Genomic DNA, 6493 nt, shown 5'->3' on the forward strand with positions numbered 1-6493 from the left:
TACCCACCCTGCTAGGAGACTCTCGCCCCCTAGCTGGTTTTGAAGACAAGTGGCCATGTCATGGACTGCAGCATGCAGACATCCACACAGCAAGAACTGAGACTGGCTTCTGCCTGACACCCAGCAAAAAACTGAGGCCCCCAGTCCAAGCTCCTTCAGGAACTGGATTTTGCCGCAGCCATGGGAGACTGGACGCGAATCCTTACTGTGTGAGCTCAGGTGAAACTCCTGCCCCAGCCAGACTTGGCTATGCCTGGAAACTGGGCAGCTGGTGCACGGAAACTGGGGACCTGGACAGAGGTACGGGTTTCTGCAGTCAGCTTGTGGTGGTGTGTCAGGCAGCAGCAGGCAGCGAGCACACCTTCCATCACAGGGTCTGTCATTTTACCTCCCAAAGGCCTTTCGAGTCCATCCCCTTGAAGCCATGCCACCAAGTCTGTGTCACCAAGGCATAGCCTTCTTTCAGCCTTCTCCCTCACTCTCCCTCAGTGCCTTGTGCTTCACTTTCTTTCCCTTGTCCCAGGATGTCTTCTGTGGGTTCCTGGACTTGGAATGTCCTCCCCTTCCCAGGGTAAGTTCCCTTTGTCTGTCAGATTTCTGCGGGGTCATCAATGCCTCTGTAAGAACTTCAAGTCCCGATTGACACTTTTGCCACAGTCAGTTGCCATTTTACACTTACTTATGCGGTTACATCTGTGATGACTGTCTCCTGTCAGGATGTAGGCTGTGGGAGGTCCGGGTCATGCCCGGCTTTGGCCGTCCTTATACTCTCACCATCTGACAAAATCGGTGCTCAAAAAACACTGAATGAACAAATAAATATCCATTTTGTATGCCACTATACATTCTGTGAGTTTGGACAAATGTATAATGACATGTAGTCACCATTGTAGTGATATATATCTTCTTTGCCTTAACAATTGTTGATGTTCATCCCTCCCTTCCTACTATCCTTGGCTACCAGTGATTTTTTACTGTCTCCATAATTTTGCTTTCCAGAGTATTATATATTTGGAATCATATAATTTGTAGCCTTTTCAGATTGACTTTATCTTATCTGTTTTGTGCTGCTGTAACAAAAGCTGGAACAATTATGAAGAAAAGAGATCTACCTAGCTCAGGGTTCAGAGGACCTGTCTTCTGCTCAGGTTCCAGGAGGGCTTTGTGCTGTTCATACCACAGTGGAGAAGCAGGAGCATATGAGAGGGAGGGAGACTGGTGGGGTGGCTTTAGGACAACCTCCTTGCTAGGTAATGAACCCATGGGAACTAGTTAATCTCTTCTTGAGCATAGATCCCCCATGACCCTAATTGCCACCTCTCAGTTTGAGCCAACCATTGTAGGCTTCTTCCGCTGAGTGATATGCACTTCAGTTTCCTCCACATCTTTTCATGTTTTGATAGCTCATTTCTTCCTAATGCTGAACAATACTCTCTTACCTGGGTAGACTACAGCTTACTTATCCATTCTACTGCTACCAACTGAAAGACAAGTAGGTTGACTCCAAGTTTGGCTGATTATGAATACAATTGCTCTGTACATTCATGTGCAGATTTTGGGTGGATATAAGTTTTCAATTTCCTCCTGTTGTAAATACTAAGAAGCATATTTGTTGGATTCTGTGTGAGAGTATGTTTAGTTTCACAAGAAATCACCAAACCGTATTCCAAAGTGGCTGTCTCATCTTGCACTCCCACCAGTAATGAATAAGAGTTCTTGTTCCATATTCTCACCATCATTTAGTGATGTCAGTGTTTTGGATTTTGGCCATTCTAATAGGTATATAATTAGTAAGCTTTTTATTGATGTCCAACTATACTTCAGAAAAGTGTGTGAATCGTAAAAGGATGAATTTCCTTCTTTCCTCCCTCCCTCTATCCTTTCTTTTTTTTCTTTTTGTACCAGGTATTGAACCTGGGGTGCTTTAACACTGAGTTACACCCCCAGATCTTTTTGTATTTTATTTGAGACAGTCTTGCTAAGTATCTAAGGTTGCTGAGGTTGGTCTTGAACTTGCAATCCTTGCGCCTCAACTTGGGATTAGGGGCATGCACCATGGCACTGGGCCTGGATGAATTTTCACAAAGTACAAGCACCTGTTTAATAAGGACCTAGATTTAAATGAAAACAAACCCAGGACATTGCACTTCTGGTCATGACCTCCCAAGGTCAGCACTCTGCCATAGATTTTTTCTGGGGTGTGAACATCATTGAAATGAGACCATACAGTGTGTATTTTCAACTCTGTTTTCCTGCAACAATGTGCTTATGAAACTCATCTTCATGGTCACTCCCTCAGGTTGCTGTAGCATAAGCATTTCTTTGCTTGACCACTACTTATTTATCCATTCTTGTTCGTCTGAGTCATGGGCAGTCAGGCAGTTACAAATAGTGCTGCCTAGAACATTCTGGTCCATGTCTCAGTTGGTTGGCACAGACCTGTATTTCTGCTAGGATGTGCCCAGGGATGGGATTGTTGGGTCATAAGGCATGTTTGTGTTCAATTTAACACTCTCTGTGCTTGGCTTTTTTTTTATTGTGGCAAAGCATGTATAATTGAAGACTTACCAGTTTTGCCATTTTTAAATGTGCAATTCTGGGTCGCTGAGTAATCCACAATGTTGTACAGCATCATCACTATCTCCAAAACTCTGTACTCACCAACAGCTCTCTCCCTCCTTGAGCCCTCCAGCCTTCACTGTCTCCATGGATTTGCTGCTCACGGCACTTCACAAAGGTAGATTCATGCACCACTTGTTCTTCTGTCCTGTGCTTATTTCACCTAGCATGATGTTTTTGAGATTCATCCATGTTGTCAGGTATCAGAACTTAATTCCTTTTTAATGTCTGAATGATATTCCACTGTGTGGACAGACCATATTTGTGTAGACATTCATTTTTTGATGGAACACTTGAGTTGTTTCCACCTTTTAGCTATTGCTATGAACACTGGCGTACAAGTATCTGTTTGAATCCCTGCTTTCAAGTTTTGGTCTTTTGGGAGTTGCTGGGTCACATGATGATTCCATGTGTAGTTTTTTGAAGAACCACTTTCCTGTTTTCCACAGTAACTATGCCATTTTATGTTCCCACCAACAACTGATTCTTGTATTTTTGATGACTGCCAGGCACAGTAGGACACCCCAGTTATCCCGGTTGCTCGGAAGGTTGAGGCCCCTAAGCAACTTAGTGAGAGCCTGTCTCAAAATAAAAGATAAAAGGGCTGGTGATGTGGCTCAGTGGTTAAGTGCCCCTGGGTTCAATCCCCAGTACCAAAGAGATATATAAATAAATAAATAAATATATATATATATATATATATATATATATACACACATTCGCACACACATTAAAGCTTATATTTATGCTTACGTAAGTCAATCTCATAATTGCTATATATTTAAAATAAAAATATTTAAAATTCATATTAAAAGTTTTTAATATGGTATCTAAAAAGCCAAGTGGTACGATATTCAGGAAAAGAAGAAAAATCCATGCAGAAATGAAGTGCCATTGTTGGGGATAATTATTATTGACTAGAAAAACTGTATTCCAATATTGAATATGACTAAACTTCTAAACTTTATGACTAAACTTCTTGATACTGACATTATTAGAACAAAATTACCATTAATCTAGAGCCAAAGAAGTCTCTTCTTCAAAAAAATAAGAAATAGTAGAAAATTTAGAAACCAATGATCATGAATATGAGCAAAAAACTAAGGAAATGCATTTTTATTTTTTCATTTTAGTTGTGGATAGACACAATACCTTTATTTTACTAACTTTTTTATGTGGTGCTGAGGATCAAACTGAGTGCCTCACACATGCGAGGCAAGTGCTCCATCACTGAGCCACACCCCCAGGCCCCTAAGGAAATACCTTTGAAATACATTTTTTTTTTTTTTTTGATTCTCCATTGTGGCTACTTTGTGATAATGTAAAAGTGACTTTAATAGAACAGCAACTTGGTGAAGGGCAAGAAGCAGATTCTGGAACATCTGTCCCATGGTGGATAAAGATTTCTCAATACATATTTTAGATATTTTAAGAGTGAGTAAATTGTGGCTGACATATTGACTCTAAGTTATTGCTTTTCCTTTTCATGCATACTTTTCTGCAATAATACAACAGAATCAATTATTTGCAATTTGAAAAAGGTTTCAAAGATTGAAAAAATTAAACGGAGATTCCAGATGGTGGACTGGAGGGAAGCTGGAAGCCTTGTTGCTCTGACATGGGATTCAAGCAAAGCAAACAGTTTCTCTGCAAGGTACTCCTTGCTGCCCACCAATTTCCTGAAGCTTACCACACATTCATCCACTGCAATCGCCTGCCATCTGCCAGCATATCACTGCCTTTTGAGTGCAGATTGCTGGCTGGCTGCTGCCTGTCATCTGCCCATATACCCAGTTGCCCACCTCTTGCCTGCACATCCCCCCGCCTTTCACCTGCCCATCGCCCACTGCCTCATGTCCACCCTTTAGCCTGCAGACCACCATTGGATCGCCTGTTACCTGCTATTGCCTAGAAGTCCATTGTCACAGTACCCACAGGTGAGGTACTGGAAACCTTCAGGGACACTATAAGACTACAGGGTAGTATCTGCCTCGGCTCCATAATGCTAGATGGAAGACACATAAACAACATGAAAAAACAAGGGAACAAAGTGCCTCAAACACACCAAGATGTTCCAACAATAGAATCCATAGACAGCACAGTAGAAGAAATATCAGAGAAGGAGTGTAGAAAATACATAGTTAGATTGATCTTCAAAATAAAGGATGGTATTGGAGAGAAAATATAGGAAGTGAAAGATCTTCAATAAAGAGGCAGAAATTATAAAAAGGAATCAAGCAAAAATCTTTGAAATGAATGAAAAAATAAACCAAATAAAAAATTCAATGGAAAGTATGAGCAACAGACTAGACCACTTGGAAGACAGAACTTCAGATAATGAAGACAAAATACATACTCTTGAAAATAAAGTCAACTGCACAGAGAAGATGGTAAGAAACCTTGAACAGAACTTCTAAGAAATATGGGACAACATGAAAAGACAAATTTTAAGATTTATTAGAATAGATGAAGACATGGAGATACAAACCAAGGAATGCACAACCTTTTCAATGACATAATATCAGAAAACTTCCCAGATCTAAAGAATGAAATGGAAAAATCAATTATAAGAGGCTTACAGGACCCCAAATGTAGAAAATTACAGCAAATCCACACCAAGGCACATTATAATGAGAATGACTAGCATACAGAAAAAGGATAGATTTTAAAGGGTGCAAGAGAAAAAAATTCAAATTACATGTAGGGGGAAACCAATCCGGGTTTCATCCGATTTCTCAACCCAGACCCCAGTGCCAGGAGGTCCTGAAATAACATAGATCAAGCTCTGAAAGAAAATGGATGCCAACCGAGAATTTTATATCCAGCAAAATTAAGCTTCAGATTTGAAGATGAAATCCATGTTAAACAAAAGTTAAAAGAATTCATAACTAGGAAGCCTGTGCTACAGAACATTCTCAGCAAAATATTCCATGAGGAGGAAATGAAAAAAAAAAAAAAAGAAAACCAGCAAAGGGAGGAACTACACTAAAGGAAAGTCAATCAAAGGAGAAACTAAGTCAGGCTAAAAACCAAAAATAAACCAAAATGACTAGGAATACAAATCATATCTCGATATACCCTGAATGTTAATGTCCTAAACTCACCAACAAAAGACATAGACTGGCAGAATGGATTTTAAGAAGACCCAACAATATGCTGCCTTCAAGAGACTCACCTCCTAGGAAAAGATATCCGCTCACATGGACTGCGTAAACAAGCAGGGGTTTCCATCCTTATATCAGACAAAGTGGATTTCAAACCAAAGTTAGTTAGAAGGGACAAAGAAGGACATTTCATACTACTTAAGGGAAACACACACCAACAAGACATAGCAGTTGTAAATACATAGGCCCCAAACAATGGAGCATCTATGTACATCAAACAAACCCTCCTCAATTTCAAGAATCAAATAGACCACAACTCAATAATACTGGGTGACTTTAACACACCTCCCTCATCGATGGATAGATCTTCCAAACAAAAACTAAACAAAGAAACTATAGAATTAAATGATACAATCAATGATTTAGACTTAACAGACATATATGGAGTATTTCATCCATCATTGAGTGAATACACTTTATTCGCAGCAGTTCATGGATCCTTTTCTGAAATAGACCATATCTTATGCCACAAAGTAACTCTCAGCAAATACAAAAAACTCGAAATACTACCTGCATTCTATCAGATCATAAGGGAATTAAACTAGAAGTCAACAATAAAATAAAAAAACAGAAGCTGGAGACTAAATAGGATGCATGCTATTGAATGATAAATGTATAAAAGAAGAAAGTAAGGAGGAAGTAAAAAAAATACTTAGAGGTAAATGAGAACACCAATACAACATATCAAAATCCCTGAGACACTATGAAGG

The sequence above is a fragment of the Sciurus carolinensis genome, chromosome 3 (assembly GCF_902686445.1).
Source record: "Sciurus carolinensis chromosome 3, mSciCar1.2, whole genome shotgun sequence".
In the NCBI taxonomy this organism is placed as follows: Eukaryota; Metazoa; Chordata; class Mammalia; order Rodentia; family Sciuridae; genus Sciurus; species Sciurus carolinensis.